This window comes from Saccopteryx leptura, chromosome 4 (assembly GCF_036850995.1).
Source record: "Saccopteryx leptura isolate mSacLep1 chromosome 4, mSacLep1_pri_phased_curated, whole genome shotgun sequence".
Taxonomy (NCBI): Eukaryota; Metazoa; Chordata; class Mammalia; order Chiroptera; family Emballonuridae; genus Saccopteryx; species Saccopteryx leptura.
The window spans coordinates 34540109-34557730 of record NC_089506.1 but is presented as its reverse complement, the minus strand read 5'-3'; the positions used below and the strand labels follow the sequence as shown (position 1 = coordinate 34557730).

At 46.6% G+C, this 17622-nt stretch overlaps 1 protein-coding gene across 2 annotated transcripts in view; it reads left to right on the top strand.

The window, feature by feature from the left end:
- The first annotated feature begins 13406 nt into the window (after nt 1-13406).
- Nucleotides 13407-17622, top strand: part of SH2D4A (SH2 domain containing 4A) — a 76343-nt gene continuing 72127 nt past the window's right edge. Inside the window, exon 1 of one of the 2 annotated variants that reach the window (XM_066380465.1) lies at nt 13407-13743. The gene's annotated coding sequence lies outside the window, so the exon portion shown is untranslated. Of the gene's footprint in view, nt 13744-14196; nt 14361-17622 lie in introns of those variants that run through there. The other variant, XM_066380466.1, reaches the window with a different exon arrangement.

Here is a 17622-nt window from a genome sequence, read left to right as displayed (position 1 = left end):
CTCCTAATGCCCAAGTTACTTCCTGGTTTAAATCAGGTCAGGCAAGGGGAGAACACCTATGGCTTCCTTGAGATGCCTAACTTATCTCCACACGATAGCTCACTTACTGGGAAATTCTGTTCATACAGAAGGAACAACAGAAAGAAGGACTCAGCATCCTGCTCCTGTTTGGCACTCTTCTGTTTGTTATGTTTTATCCTTAGATTTAATTAAAAAAATAAAATCTATTAAAAATACACTTTCAATTCACTTATAGTTACAAATGGAGATTTGTTTGATGTAGAATGATCACCTCTTTTCTAAAAAACCAAGTTATCACTTATCAGACCTTAGTCTCATAGAAGACTAGCTAAAACAAGGTAAATCAAAGTTAATAATAAACAAGAGCAAACAGTTTTGGGAATGAAAGGTTCAGGGCTGCAAGATCTGGTTTGGGGTCAGTGGTAGTGTTTCTACTAATTAATGTCAAACATAGTGAAAAGAATCAATGAGAAATTGTAAAGTATGGGGGATCATTCATAACATTGAAAAGTAAAGGAAGTATTAAATAAAGCCAATTATAAACGTTAAATATCACATAATATGTTAGCCGAGAAGCCCTCAAATTTATAGTTTAAAACATATCCACAGAGGATGGAGAGAGAGAGAGGTGTTTGTACAAAGATCATTATATTGAGATATGAATCCTAGTCTTTAATGCTCTCTAAGTTAGCATGGGCAAGTCACTGTCTCTCTGGGAAAGAAAGAAGGAGGAAGGGAGGGGAGGGGAGAGGGAGGGAGGGAGGGAGGGAGGGAGGGAGGGAGGGAAAGATGCTTGTTGGAAGTACCACTTGTTGGTTTATTCTAATTTACAGCATGTCCAGATACCCCAGATCAGACATCTACAGTAACAAGCCATCCTAGGACAGAGGAGAAGAAGTTCCTATATAGCTCTGAGCTTCCCTGGGTACACTGTTCATATCCTAGAGTGTTCTGTATTAGACTGTGTGGTAGATAGTTACATTAATGGTTCCCAGTGAGTCACACCTCCTCATATCCATGCCACTGTCTGGCCTCTTCTACTTTGACCCTGGACTTAGCCATGTGGCTTGTCTCGGCCGACAGAACAACAGCACGTGTGGCAACACACTGGGACTTGTCCTCTTGGAGTGCTGCTACTGCCATGTGAAGAACTTGATCTAGACAACTTGACAGTGAAAGGCCACATACAGGGAGAGGCCCAGCTGTTCCAGCCTGTCCCAGGTCTCAGTGACCCACAGGAGTGAGTCCAGGCAAGACCAGCAGAATAACCATCCAGCTGACCCACAAACCCATGAGAAATATTTACATGTTATTGTTTAATGTCTCTAAGTGTTGGGGTGTTTAATATGCAGCAAAAGATAACTGATACAAGCTGGAAAGATCAGAAAAAAAGAACTTAAAATTTCTAATTAAGAAAATGTTCCTGAAATCCCAGAGCCTTAAAATCCTATTATGTGTCCAGCCTCACTGACAACCTCAACTGTCTCTGTGACCGCCTCATGAATATCCACCATTTCCTTACCAATAAGCTATAGTGCTGCGAACCAGTGCGACTCATAATTGTCCAGGTCCTGAGGGAGAGCGAGCGGTGGGAAATTAAAAATAAGTACGGAAAGAAAAAAGATGGGATCAGGAGGCCTCCTGTAGGCTGATGGCATACAGGAAAAGAAGGGCCAACCAACTCCCACCCCCACCCCTTGGCCAGCTTTATTATAGAGTGCAGAGAACAAACCCATTTGTAAAACAAGGAAGTCTCTGATACAAAGTCACATCTCTAAGGTATAAACGGGAATCCTCATGAGAGTGCACCACCCCCACCATGCAACAGTCAAGGGTGTGGGTCTTACTCAGTCGTAGGCTATAAGGATTTTTTTCAGCTTACAGCCTGTCTCCCACACTATAGGAAGAAGGAGGGAATGTGAGATAAATTGTATAAATATTATAATCACTGGAGTTCGCTATTAATTGGATGCCAGTTCCTACAAGTTTTACAATAAAAAAATATATAACTCTTACAAAATACCAGGAGTAGTTTAAGAAAACAGAATACCATTCCAGCTCTAATATCTGTTAAGCTGGATCAAGAGGAACATTTAACAAACAGATATTCTCACGGCCACAGTAAGAGCACCATCAAGGGCAGCGGACTTGATCTGTGTATGGGATATCCGTCTTTGTGCAGGCAGACCTTCACTAGGCACGAGGGGGGCATAAAATAAATAAAATGAACAAGCTGATCTGAAGAAATCTGTAATCTAGTTGGCGAGCCAGGAACGAAGAAACTGTTAAATAATAACTCAAGGTGGTATACATTACTAAAATTGCGAGACCAATTGTGTAAATAATAATCCTCCTGGGCCAGAGTTCTAGATATGCTAAGTATTTCCTAACAATAGTTACCCAATGTGTGTTCTTCACATTCCAGGAATGAAAGATTTATATCATTGCATATAATGAATGGTAATTTGAAAAATAATAAAACTTCAAGGGAAAATTAAAATAGGGGCATATGATTCTGTAGCAACATAATAATATAATCCCCCTGAGACTCTCCCCTCCTTTCACACTGAATAACATCTCGTTTCAGAACATTCAAGCTACATGGGTCATTCCTGAGGTTAAGGTAATACCACAAGCCTGACCAGGCAGTGGCACAGTGGATAGAGTGTTGGACTGGGATGCGGAGGACTGAGGTTCGAGACCCCGAGGTCGCCATCTTGAGCGCGGGCTCATCTGGTTTGAGCAAAGCTCACCAGCTTGGACCCAAGGTTGCTGGTTCAAGTAAGGGGTTACTCAGTCAGCTGAAGGCCCGCGATCAAGGCACAGATGAAAAAGCAATCAATGAACTAAGGCAGGGATCGGGAAACTTTTTGGCTGAGAGAGCCATAAACGTCACATATTTTAAAATGTAATTCCATGAGAGCCATACAAAGACCCATGTACGTTATGCATTATCCAATAAAAATTTGGTGTTGTCCCGGAGGACAGCTGTGATTGGCTCCAGCCACCTGCAACCATGAACATGAGCGGTAGGAAATGAATGGATTGTAATACATGAGAATCTTTTATATATATATATATAATATATATATATATAATATATATATATTACAGAGACACAGAGAGAGAGAGAGTCAGAGAGAGGGATAGATAGGGAAAGACAGGAATGGAGAGATGAGAAGCATCAATCATTAGTTTTTCATTGCGCGTTGCGACACCTTAGTTGTTCATTGATTGCTTTCTCATATGTGCCTTGACCGCAGGCCTTCAGCAGACCGAGTAACCCCTAGCTCGAGCCAGTGACCTTGGGCTCAAGCTAGTGAGCCTTGCTCAAACCAGATGAGCCCATGCTCAAGCTGGCGACCTCGGGGTCTCGAACCTGGGTTCTTCTGCATCCCAGTCTGACGCTCTATCCACTGTATCACCACCTGGTCAGGCGAGAATGTTTTATATTTTTAACATTATTATTTATTTATTTATTTATTTTTATTAAAGATTTGTCTGCGAGCCAGATGCAGCCATCAAAAGAGCCACATCTGGCTCATGAGCCATAGGTTCCCAACCCCTGAACTAAGGTGTCGCAATGAAAAACTAATGATTGATGCTTCTCATCTCTCTCCATTCCTGTCTGTCTGTCCCTATCTATCCCTCTCTCTGACTCTCTCTCTGACTCTCTCTCTGTCTCTGAAAAAAAAAATTTTTTTAAGATAATACCACAAAACATATTGATAATTTCTTCAGGTACAAAGCTACTTAACGTTAATTTCCTAAAATGTGCTTCCCCACACTATTCAGGGAGGCACCGAATCTCTCTGGGGAAGCCCAAATTTAGATTAATTCACTTACTCACCAAACATGTATGAAGTTCCTACTCTGTATCATGCACTGGGCTAGACTCTGGAGATACAAACATCATGAGACAAACTTCCAGGCCTGCTCTGCAAGCTGGAAAAATAACAGTGCCAGAAGCTATAGGGTGTAGGGGTAGAGCCCTGAACCGGACGTTAGAACTTCCAAGTCCCAGCTAGTCCGACCACTACCCAAGCTACTGTGTTAGCTAGGTAAATCATCGACTTGGCCTGTAATTAAGTGCCCTTGAAACAGGATAGTAAGAAGCTAGGAAAATTCCTTGGCAAGTAGAATGAGGAATCTGAGAAAGATATCTCCGTATACTGGCTGAGAAATTTACAGCGAGATACAGAATATCACCTCCCTAGAGCTAACATCTAGATCTCCTTTGAGTTTTAGCTCCAGGCCCAGGTGAGGGTCACTAGGACCTGCTACAATGACTAATGTCCACCTGACCTGGGGCTAACCAATCAGTGGAGGCCACAGCCCTGGGGTGGGGGCACAACTGGAAAAGCTGATGAATATTCTACTGAAATCTCCCCCTAAATTCCCAGTCCTTAACAACCCTCAAAACAAAGGACCCGGCGCACACTCTCTCAGGAGCCTGTGCCCTTCCCCAGTCCCCTCTTCTTCCCCCACAGCCATGCATCTCCTAGACTCCAAGGGTCCCCAGGACCCTGCAACCAGGGGAGCAATGGCCGCTTGCCACAGGCTAACCCCCTGAACCTGCCTCCAGGCCCTGTTCTCTCTGCTCATTTCTTTCCCACAAGGTTTCTAGTGACCCAGAGCAGCCCACCGGCCTAGGCTCTCCTGTTGCTTCTTCTGTCCTCGGCCCTTCCTTGTTTCACTGTCCCAGCTTTAAGAAACTTACTCTCAGAATCACCTGGACTTGTGTTATGAAATTTTTCCAGCACAAAGTCAAGAACCCACACACTCCTGGCTGGCCCGAGGCAGACCCAAAGGGCCAACTCCCCTGTCAGCTAAGATCAAAAGGCCTATGTCACCAAACATGTTTGAGAACTGAATGAAAAAACAGCTTAAAAGTGCTCTGAAATGTTCATCTGTCCAGCATTATGGTGTTGTTGGCACTCACAGCACATTCAAGAGACTAGAAACCATTTCTGTCTGACCATTAAGTGTCATCTCTTTAGTGATATCCGCTGCTTTCATGGAGTCTAAGTAGGAAATAGTATGTTTTTAAAGATGTTATTTATTGATTTTAGAAGATTTGAGTCTGTTGTTCCTGGGCATCTAATTAGACCTTTTATTCAGCCAGTTTGGGAGAGTTGCTCACCATGTAGCAAAACTAACAATAAAATCCATGCTTTTAAGCCAGTATTGACCAGAGAAATTCATCCTCTGCCATTTCAAAATCATTTCTTGATACCAGCCAAATTCTTCCTTCCTCTCTGTGTGAACCACTCCCCTATCAGAAAGGAGTGTGTGGATTTGAGGCTTCAAAGGAAAGTAAGGCTCACGTAAGAAAGCAACTGGGTTATGTATTCGTTTTAAACATCACCTCCATTCTCATTATCCTTCTGGCGTTGAATCTTCTGTTCCTTCCGATTTCCCCCTTTCTTCTCTTCTGCTTCCTCCTTCAGTCAGAATTGGACCTAAGGAAAAACTTGGAACTGATCGATTGTTCTATCAATACCTGCTTATTATACTTAAGAGGATCACAGCCTCAGCTATTTCCCCAGAGGGTGCTGAATGCTTAACGTGGTCCCTGCAGGCCTTCTACTGTGAGCCCAGCGCTGTGAATAGGCTGGAGTGGAGTCCTGTACATTCCTCAGCTGGTCTTGAGTTAGCACAGCCCTGAAGGCAGCTTCCGTCTGCCTCTTTATCAAGAGGCCGAGGGGCTTTGTATTAGGAGAGAAACACAGGTTCCTCTTCTCCTGAATTCAGTAAGGTGCACGAACTAGCTCATTCACTGTGGTATAGTGACTGCAGAGGTCATGTGTAACAACCTCGGTTTAATTCTGGGTCTGTCACTAACTAGGTCTGTGAGGGTTAATCTTACTTTTCCCCCATTTCTTTTTCAGCTGCACACGAAGGCCAAATTTCTTCTAGACCTCATTATTGTATGACTTATTGTATTTTTTTTTCTGAAGCCGAAAACGGGGAGAGACAGTCAAACAGACTCCCGCATGCGCCCGACCAGGATCCACCCGGCATGCCCACCAGGGAGCGACGCTCTACCCACCAGGGCGCGATGCTCTGCCCCTCCGGGGCGTCGCTCCGTTGCGACCAGAGCCACTCTAGCGCCTGGGGCAGAGGCCGAGGAGCCATCCCCAGCGCCCGGGCCATCTTTGCTCCAATGGAGTGTTGGCTGTGGGAGGGGAAGAGAGAGACAGAGAGGAAGGAGAGGGGGAGGGGTGGAGAAGCAGATGGGCGCTTCTCCTGTGTGCCCTGGCCGGGAATCGAACCTGGGACTTCTGCACACCAGGCCGACGCTCTACCACTGAGCCAACTGGCCAGGGCTGATTTATTGTATTTTTAATGAGGACTTGTAAAAATGTAGCATTCATTCCCAATGAGGGGCAAATGTGGTTATATAATTCTATATGAATACAGACTTCTTTCTCCAAAGAGAGTCTATCATCTTTCATATTTCTCTACTTGTATAGTATAATCTGCCATTTATTGCCCATAACTTTCACTATATTTTCTGTACAAGTTTCTCTGTCATTAAAATACTAAAATACCAACAAACCAACTCTCTGTCTCAAACTTAAACAATGGCATACACTACTGAAGCCGTAAGTTGGCTTTTTGTTTTTGTTTTTGTTTGTTTGTTTGTTTTTGTATTTTTCTAAAGTTGGAAACGGGGGAGGCAGTCAGACAGACTACTGCACGCACCCGACTGGGATCCACCCGGCATGCCCACCAAAGGGCAATGCTCTGCCCATCTGGGGCATTGCTCTGTTGCGACCAGAGCCATTCTAGCGCCTGAGGCAGAGGCCCATGTTGGCTTTTTAAAACATACACTTAAAGGATTGCTTCTCAGACTTTTGGCTAAGACCAAGTATAAACAGGCACTTAGAGGAAGAAGCAAAGTGTCTTACTTTCCCTCAGGGTAGAACGAACTTCAACTTCCAGCTAGAGAACAGTCTTCAGGCAAACAGAGTATTTCTGAGGGAAATGGTTCAGGGGGAGGACAGGAGTTCCAGGAAGGAGAACTAAAGCCACTCCAGGAAATACAGGGAAGAGACTGAGAACACCTGGATCCCTGCAGTGTGGGTGGGGAGTCTTTGGGCCAGAGAGAGAAGTGCTCTTCTCAACTAAAAGGCCCGAGGGAACACTGGGTTTCACCACCTGGTAACAGTAAAAGGAAAGAAGTGACCAAGTCTTAGATACTTGGCAGCCATGGTCAGCCAGGCACATTGTCAGTACCTGCGTTACATTTCCTCCCACCATAGTGAATGACAGGCTGGGTTTGCTGGACCATCCGGCCCCAGACAAGGTCAGCCCCAGACAAGGTCATGGCACTTACTTCAAGACCAGACCAAGAAGATGAACATCCAGTTTCACGCTTATTTTAGTAAAGTCTAGGGCTTGCCATTACTACACCTTGAAAATCTCCCATAACCAGTGAACTCTTTCCACATATTTTAGTGGTTCTCAAGGTTGGCCACACATTAGAACCTCGTAGGATGTTTTGAAAAGAAATGCTGATGTCGGTGCTCCATCCTATCCCAATCAAATAAGAACCCCTTTAACGGGGGAGACAAAGGGACAAACACGAAATCTCCCTAGATTATTTTACTATGTGCTTGAGAACTCCTTCTGTGCTCACTGCCAGTAAACTCTTAGAAAACTAAAATGAATGTATGGCCAGCCGCCTGACCCATGCAGGTTCGCATTAGATTCAGACAGACGGTAATGAAACAATGGAGCCAAGAACTGATGGGCCATTATCTTTAATCCTAGCTCGCATCCGGCAGGCAAGAAATACTCACAGTGGGAAAACACTTCCCTTTCCATTCAGGGCTCCCAAAGCCACTGACTTATCCGAGTTTCCTAGAATCAAAGGTTTCTAGCTCACCAGCCTTATTCACCTCTGTTCCCCATCTCCTTCTCTCTGCACAAACTCCCTTCTCCTTCAGCACTCCACCATCTTGGCTGCTTCTCCTCTCCTCCACGTGGCCTTTTTCTGCTCTCCTCCAGCATGGGCTCCTCCTAGAACATAATCACTCTTCCCAGGAACAAGTGATCTCTTTTAAAAACTTTTGGCGCGAAAGCCCTCCCTCAACACACATTAATATAATCACGCCCATCCCAAGCAAGAAGGGCAACTAATATTATCACCTGGGTGATGGGCTTCCACGTGGGCAGCGCCATCTTTAACAAAGTGAGCATAATATATTTTATCTGCCCAGCGATGAATCGGTGTACTTTTGGCAAAGATTACATATCAGAGAGAAGTTAGGAAATCAAAACCTGATTCTGAACCTGTTACAGGGAAGAGTTGAGGCCTCGGTTTGTTAGCAGCAGGGTCCTATGCAAAGCTGCCTGGGAAGGTCCGAGGAACGCAGAACACCGGCAAGAGCTGGCTCTGCTCCTCGTTCAGCCTTCAAGGTCAAAGGCCTTGCTCACCGCAGGCTCTTCGCAGATGCCCAGTATCACCTGGAGTGGAAGTTATCCAATTCCATCCGCAGCCTCAGGCCAGCGGTGTCTCCAGGCCTCAGGCTGCTGACCACATGGAAGCATAAACAATGAGGACCTTCTTCTCAGACACAATTCCATAATGGTAAGTCAGGGAAAAACATCAACCGGGAGAGTAATCTAATCAAATCAAAGATGAATAGAAAGGCCAACAATGTAGCCTGATATTTATGAGGATGAAAAAAATAAAAGTCCACAAAGAGTCATGAAGCATTGAAATTAGTTCAAAATCAAATCTAACTGCTGGCAGAAAGCTGAAAATACAGAGGACCTTCAATAAATTGCTTTGCTATGATTGATGACTTGCCTAGGATGTATTCTGAAATTTGATCAGTTTTTAATAAAGTTGAAATATTTAGTCTTTTTCTTCCACATCACTTCATACTTACCTACTACGGGACAAACGTGTAACTTCTTTAAAAATTAAAAAAAAAAGTCTTTGGGGTTTCTGATGCTGATGATAAAATATGATAGGAAAAATATTATCCTATTTTCTTCCCTACAGAAGAAAATCTGAAGGTAACTTTCCCTTTCTGTAGAACCTACCGTAAGTACAACTTGACCTTGTGAAGTGGAAGGCGGCTTCCCGGGCTTTCTGGAAGCAGTAGAGCTGCCGTGCCATGCAGCCCCCGTACTGCTTGGGCGACTCTGCTGGGCACCCCTCCAGGTGGCCAGTGCCACGACAGTGGCTGTACACGACAGCCTTGAGCTGCAGGGTTCGTGAGCAACCTTCCAAGAGGAATGCCAGAGAGCACGTCAATTAAACTCTGGTTGCCCATTACTGGAAATAAATGACCAATTTTAAAAATGAGTATATAGTAAACGGATGTTTAGCTCTTCCCTTAGAACTCTGCACTGGGGCACCCCGGAGCTTGTGTATGGGAGGCACCCATCATGCAGGTCTCTAACTTGCCGGTGGCCGGCAGTAGATGCTCCACTTGGTGACCCAGACCTCACATGTGACCTGGAGTGTGGCCAGCACATGAAGGTGGCAGTGCTCCCCACAGTGCTCCCCACAGTGCATCCTGGGTCATGGAGAACGGAAGTGCTTCCTGCTGGGAATCCTGGCCCAGAGGGAGGGAGAGAGTGATTGAGGGCCTCATAAATAACTAACAAAACTGCTAGATTATTTTTAATCAATATAAGCCATTCTATCTACTTTTTAAATAAAGGGAAAAAAAGTATTTTGGTTCCAGATTATGCCAAGTGAAAGAGGAAATACGAGGAGATGGGAGAGAGGGAACAAAAAAGGAGAGGTGATAGAGGAGAGGGGAGACGGTGAAGAGGATGGAGAAAGAACTACAGACATAACAGGAGGAAGAAAAGAGAGATACAGTATTTACAAATACAGGAACGAGGCACACGGCAAGGAGACAAGGAGAGAAAAGGAAAGAGATACTGAGCTCTAAGTTGAATGAATGATTATACTGTGTGTGTATAGCCTGCACTCATTTGGGCTCTTAATATTCACTCAACTAACGTGCACTGCATACCTGTTTATTGTGTGCCTGAGTGTTCAATAGGGATTTTCTCTCGCACAAGGTAGTTCCTGCTATCATGACAGTTACAATTTCAAAGAGGTACAAAACATACACACAGTTGCCACACAAGGCAGAGCAACAGCGAAGATGGCAGCAGGGGCCCTGACTGCCTGCTCTCTGTCATCCCCCAGTGTCACCACAGGGCCTGGCGCCTAGCGAGTGTTCATTAAATGGCTCTTGGATGTGTAAAACACTAACTTGTGATACAAATATATAAACATGGAAGAGGCATGGACTGTTTCTGGCTGAGGGGAGGGTACAAGAGAAAGGTTTCCTAAAGATTGATGTTTGAAGAATAGATGGGATATTCATAAGCCACGCTGTAGAACAAACCATTTTAGACCAAGGCCACAGTGTGAAGCTTCAGAGCCTGTGTAGGTTTAGGGCCTGAAAATACCAGATTACCTGAATGCGAGGTTTGTATTAGGAAGATGATACAGCTGAGAGATGTTGGCATTAGGTTGTTCTGGTCCTTGAAAGTTTGCAAGAGGGTAAGTCTTACTTTGGACAAAATGAGCGGTGGACATCAAAGATTTTTTTAAGCAACCAAATGAAAGACTAGAATTAATATTTAAAAAGATGAATTTGAATACTGCATTTAAAAATGTCTGACCTAGAACCCCTAGAGCAGAGTTCCTGACAGCAAAACCTGTAATCCCATCTTCGATCCAGTCACTAGGAGAGGTTGTTCAAAACACAGATGTTATATTTTTTAACTCTGGGGTGAGGGGTTTCAATAAGCCATCCAGCACATGAAGTTTCCAATACATAAAAACTAGCTAAAACTGGCTTAGAAACAAGACAAGTGAGGTGTATTAGTTATCTATTGCTGTGTAACAGATTGCCCCCAATTTAGTAGCTTAATACAACACAAATTTACTATCTCAATATTGTAGGTCAAAATTCTGAGAGTGGCTCTGTCTGGTTGGCTCAGTGGATAGAGTGCCAGTCCAGCGTGCAGACGTGCCGTGTTTGATCCCCAGTCAGGGAACACATGAGGAGTGATCATCTGCTTCTCCCCCCAACTCCCCTTCCGCTCTCTCTTCCACTCTCGCAGTCAGTGCTGGATCGGCTCAAACATCAGTCCTAGGCATTGAAGAAAGCTCGGTTGATTTGAGAATCAGCCCCAGACGGGGATTGCCAGGTGGATCCAGGTTGGGATGCATGTGGCGTCTATCTCCCCTCCTCTCACTTAAAAATAAATAAATAAATAAAATAAATAAATAAATATAAAAATTCTGAGAGTGGCTTAATTGAGTGGTCTCATGAATGTGCACTGAAGCTATAGGCCAATGCTACAGTCAGCTGAGGGTTTGACTGGGGCTGTAGAATCCATGTCCAAGCTCGCTTTGTGGCTCTTGGCAGGAGTCCTCAGTTCCTCCCCATGTGGGCCTGTCGACAGGGTTGGTCTTGACAGCAGTTGGTTTCCCTAAGAGTAAGCGATCCTAGAGAGGGAGACGCACGTACACCAAGACAAGCTACAAGGTCTTTTATAACTTAATCTCAGAAGTGACATAAGTAGTCCTTCCTTATCTGTGGTTGGTCGACAGTGCTCTGAAAATATTAAATGGTAAATTCCAGGAAAAAAAAATTCCTAAATTTAAATTGTGTGCCATTCTAATGAAATCTCTCCTGCTCTGCCCCACCCTAGAGGTAAATCCTCCTTCTGTCCAACATAGCCACACTGTATATGCTCCCCACCCCTTACTCACTAGGTTGCCACCTTGGTTCTCAGATTGTCATGATATTGCAGTGCTGGTGCTCAAGTAACCCTTATTTTACTTAATGATGACCCAAAGCCATTCATATAACTGTTTTTATAGTATGTTGTTACAATTCTTCTATTTTATGATTAATTATTGTTATTGATCTCTCATTGTGACTAATTTATAAATTAAACTTTATCATAGATATGCATGTACAGGAAAAAATATAGTATATATAAGGTTTGGTACTATTCATGGTTTTAATCATCCACTGGTAGTCATGGTATGTATCCCCCACACATAAGGAAGGGACTACTATACTAAAAGGTGGGGATCACTGAGGCTAATTTAGAGTCTAGGCAAAATCTATAACCTAGGTGTGAAGTGGTAACTTGAAATTATAGTGTGTAATGTGAAATAATATGACCTAATGTGTTCGAACACTTACAACTTCCAGAAACTATTGTAAGCATTTTAATTATATTATCTCATTTAACCCTTGCAGCAAGTTAACGAGGTAGGTAAGCACTATGATCCAGAGGGAGAAACGGAAGGACAGAGAGGTTAGTAGTAGTGTGGGAGCACTGTTAGGAAGACTTATCAGGGCATGGAAGAAGATGGAGTGTGGAGGAAGGTAGTCGGCTGTTACAAGTGTCTCTGGAATTTTAACTTGCTAATGAACCGCCCTTCCTGGCTCATCAATTGTTCAATCCACAAAGTGTTAGGATTCATTTTGAGCTAGCCACAGCAGCTAACCAGGGTCAAATGACACTCCAGCCAAAAAACACCCACAGGCCATTCCTTTAGTAAGCAGTGGGAGCCAAACCTAAACCAGAAATTCACCCCTGTTAGGATCCCTAGAATGGTTCCTAAATAGTTGTGTCTCTAGGACTGATCTCTGCCCCAGGCTCTTTCTAACCTTGGGTGTCTTCTGTAGTTGGAGAGGCTGTGTATGAAAAAGTTCCACGGTTGAACAAAGTCAGGCTCCTGAATTTACCGGATCCTCTGTGGAGAGGACTGAATGCTTACTGTTTTATTCCCTTTCCCCAACACGGGCACTCCGGGGTTCACCAAGTCAAGCCGTCTTTCTCCGCACCTTCTGTCTGTTCTTCTTCAGTAGAACACGCCCTCTAATGCCTCTGCTTCCGCTCCAATTTCGTCCAAGATTTCCTTCTCTTGCCCTCAGTCAGCTCCTCCCTTCATGTATCACCCCAGCCTGTTCTTGCTGAAATTCACAAGAATTTCTTAACTTTTATTCCAGATTTCTTTTAATTTCTCTCCCTGTCGCTGTTTTCAGTCTCCATCTTTCCAGCCTTTCTCCTCTTCGATCCTGTCCTACAAAACCACACCTGTACTGGCAAGTGCCTGAGAGTTTGATCATTTACTTAATGGCAACAAAAGAAAGAAAAAAAAAAGTAAGCTCCAAAAGAAGCAGGAGCAGAACGCGAGAAGTGAGCTGACTTGGCCGGGTGACTGTAACTGAGAAGGCCCTGCCCGCCTCCGCAGGCTCCACCTCGCAAGAAACCCTGCGCTCAGGGGCGGAGAAGGGGCTCGTCGCTGATATTAATAAGTTACACAGCACCCGAGATGGCGGGACGAGCCATCGCAGGCAGCAGGTGGAGGGGGAGGCCTGGCCCGGGACCCCCGCCTCTGGGGCCAGTGCGCGTCCAGGACCCGGCCTGGGCTGCAGCAAGCCGCCAGGCCCCGCCGCCGCCAGGCCCTGGAGCGTGTCCAGGAGCCCGGGTGGGGCCGGGAGCGCCCATCAGTCACCCCGGCATGTGGGCCGCGGGTGGGGCGGAGCGGGCGGGCCGGGCTGAGGGACTCTGTGTGCCAACATCGCGCCAGAGTGAGTTTGTCCAGCCAGCCAGCCTGTGCCGCTCGCGGGCGCCTCTGCCTCTCGCTGCTTTCCCGGACAGCTTCGGCCGCCCCAACCGGAGGTGGCGGGCGGGTCGCTCTGCCAGGTGAGCCTGGGGCCGGGCGGGTGGGTGTCGGGGTGCGGAGGGCGGCCGGCAGCAGAGCGGGGCCGGGGGCTGGAGAGAGCTCGCGGAGGGCGCGGCGCTGGGGAAGGCCGGTGGCTGGGCTCGGTCGCCCGGCCCGCGCCCCTCCTGCGGCCCCGCCGCCGCGCCCCGGGCCGGCTCAGGTGCGGGGCTGGGCGGCGAGCGCGGCCGCGGCGGCGGGGCCGCTGGTGTCCAGTGTCTGGTGTCCGGTGTCTGGAGCCGGGGCGGTGAGCCTGCGGGCCGGGGGCTCCTGGTCGCTGTAAGAGGGACCCCGGGGGGCGGCCACCGAGCACGTGGGAAAGCCCAGGGGCAGCCCGGCTGCGGGCGGGGCTCCGTGTCCCCGCGGGGCGTGTGCACGCACGTCGGGCGGGGTTCCAGCGGGAGGGAGCCGCTGCGCCCGGGTGGTGGCCTCCCGGATGGTGGCCGCGTGGGAGGGTCCGGGCTGCTCTAAGGTTTCGGACTCCGGCCCAACGGACCTCGGCGCCCGCGTCTCCCCCGGCCCCGCGGCCCCGCGGCCCCGCGACGGGCGCCCCACTCCGGTGCGCCGCAGCGACTGCACCGCGGACCAGCACGCGACACACGTGGGTAGAGCCGGGGGGTCTTGCTTCGCCCCGGACCTTACAGGAGAGTCTGGGAACAGTCTCAGCGCGCCAGCACCCAGGGCCCTGTGAGATTGCGGCGAGGGAGCCGGGGCCTGCCTCAGACCCAGACAGTAGTCCCCCGTCCCCACCGTCCCCCAACCCCGTCAGTTCGGTGGCGATGACCTTCCTCCACCAAATGGGCACCCGTGTCCGTTCCTGCCCTCGGGGTTCCTGCGGGTGCTCGAACTGGTGGGCATGGAGACGCACGATAAGTCACAGCTTGTCGATTTTCTCCGAGCTGTCTTTCCCTCTCCTGGGTGACAGGGAAGAAGCAAGCCCGGCAGCTTTCTCTAAACTTAGTCTCCTTACCTCTTAAGAAGGCTTTTATTGGATTGCCTGTTTAATAGAAACGACTTAGCCACCATCTTTTTTAAGCTCATAAATAAGTAGAAGGCATCTGTGGGCATAGATTTGGCATGCTAGTGAAATCTAGACAAATTTGTGTGTACAGTAAATAAATCAACTTTCTAAAGAATGGTACACAGTTACAAAACCTACCAAATCTCTGTCACCTCTGGTAATTCATTTTATCCTCAAAAATGGCCTCTTTGCAGATAGAGTAATAAGATGAAGTTGAACAAGGTAACTGCAAATCTGAAAACAACTGGCTGCTTTAAAATAATTAAAATTCAAATTATATTCTTAATATTAAAGTTCTACTGTATTTTTATGATTTGTGCTGTATATCAGGCTTATTTTTTGTTTGTTTGCTTTTGTTTTTGTCTCAAAGTCATTAAAAACAATTTTTTTGTTTTGTAGAACAGGGCAGTGGAAGGTGTGAGAGTCAGGCCAAATCTTTGGGTAATCTGGAAAACAGCTGATCCTGTGACCCTTTAGGAATTTATTTTTGGAATAAATAGCAGATGTGGGCTGTGGCTTCTCATTACCTTCATTAAAAGAAGAAGAAAACTGAGTTAGCTGAGCTCTTTCTTTGTATCGGGTCTTGAATAACTGGAAGTTTGCTGCAGTCGGTATGTTGGGGGAAAGCCATTCGAGTTTGATTCAGGATCAGCAGTGATGGCCCTGTCGGACAGTGAAAGTGGGAAAAACCCTGGTTAATTTCCTCATTTCTATTTCCTCTACCCTGGCTGACTCTACTCGTCTCTAACTTTACATATTATCTGGCATAGTCCTCAAATTACAAAGATTTACAGTGCAGGCCTTCCATTGGCTGATGAGGAAGTGAAGTCACAGCTCACGAGAGGCAGAGCTGGGAACCCAGGCTGGGGTCCCTTGTTGATTGTCCTATGAGCACCCCGAGCTGGGTTTGACTTTTCCATCCGAAAGCATGGGGAGGAAAGAGTTAATTCATACCAGTAGGAATCAAGTCTTAGAATAGTCTGCCTGTTATTTAAATACCTGATCACAGGACAGTGGTCAGTGAAGTCCCCAAGTATCTTCTGAGGACACAGGGAAGCCAGTGTCTTGCCTTCAAGATCCACTAATTAACTGTAATGCTAAAAAGCCCATGTTTGCTACAAAAGGCAAAACAAAAAAGTTAAAACTGTGAAAGAGCTTGAGCATCTCGTCACAGAGGTGCTGTGAGCTCTTCACACTGTGAGAGGCTGTACCTTGTGTGAGAGGGGAGACTCTCTCACACAAAGGAGAAAAAAGCGAGGAAAGACATCCCACCCGGGTCAGCATGCTGTCCTCCCTGGGCGGGGGTCTTTTCCATACCTGGCCTCCCCTAAGCTTATCCACAACGACCAGGATGAAGCCACTTCTGCCGGAGAGGCACTGCGTGTCACACACCTTTAGTTCAGCATCTCCACGGCGGCAAGAATTTGCTGGGCTTCGTTTGGAAATCTCACGTGCAGTCCCACATCCGGATGATGTTCTGGTTCAGGGCCCGCGGAGAAACTCCGCTGGACTGGTGGAGTGCAGTCAAGCCGCCTTAGAGCCAGATGGCCCAGCTCCGCCACTTCAGTCTCCGTCTGTGAGAGTGAGGGGGACCCAAGGGCTGTTGACTGTGCAGAGTAAATGAGTTAGAACGCGGAAGCGCTGACCACAGTGGCTGGCACAGTGAGTGTGGATTCTTATTACCAGGAGTCAGTACTTTGGGAGGGGAGGAAGGTGAATTTGGCATTTTCAGGGTTTTTGTTTTGAGGCTCTATCCACACTGTCACCGAGGCTAGGATTCACCCCATTCTGAGTGGGGAACATAGCAGAGGCCTCAGGCTTCACTGGGTTCCTCGTTTTCTACCGTGTTCTATTTTTGTGGCAGTCAGCCACTGGAGTCATGGAAGGGGCCAACGGAAGGGCATTTACTGGAATGTTCAGGAGTCACTCGTTTTGGGTTCTTACCAGTTCACCTCAGAGCAATGGAGTCAAGTGTGCCAAGGAACCAAATTCTTGCTCTGGTTCCCGTCATCTACAGAGGAGAGGGCAGCCTCTGGAAATCTCTTCGTCAGTGTGAACTGAGTGAGCTCTGCCCCTCGGGAAGCTGTTCGAACTCAAGTATTACAGGACATCAATTCTGTTACAGCCTTTGAGGGCCACCTCAGAGCAAAATACAAAGGTAGAGCCTGGAATAGGCATACCTGGCTGAATTGGAGTCAGACACTGCTTTTTATTCTATTTTAATGTTCTCTTAACACTGTGTTCCATTTGAGTTCCTGTTGATGAATGCTGCAGGAGAGAGATGATAGGATTCAGGTAGCTAGAGTAGTTGTAGCCTCAGTAAGTGTCCCTGCTACACAGTGAATAGTGAGTCTAACTATGTGCGACATAGACTAACCACTTTGGGTTTGAGCGCTTGTCTCAGAAGACTGGTGTAGATGGAGAAACAGTTTGCATGGAAGAGGAGGAAGAAGGAGAGCTTAAGGACACTCCCAGGGGGTGGAGGGAGCATCACAGTCTAGCTGGGTGGGTGACAACAGGTGGAGGATCTAGGAGGCTAAGTGACTAGTCTGGAGTTTAAGAGCGTTTGAACTTAGTTTGGAGAAATGGCATTGAGAGGGCATGTCTACATGGTTGACAATAAGCACCAAATTATTAATCCGTTTCTTAGAATTTTGGTGATCCTATCATACTGAAAACACATGAAAAGTCTTGTTTTTCTAGAATGGAAATGTATACATCATTTTCTTCTGATTACAATAGTATGAAGGGTTTTTGTTTGTTTGTTTGTTTTTTAATTAACCAAACAGAAGTGTGTAAAGTAGAATGAAACCTCAGTGGAATGTCAGCCCCCTTCCAGTAG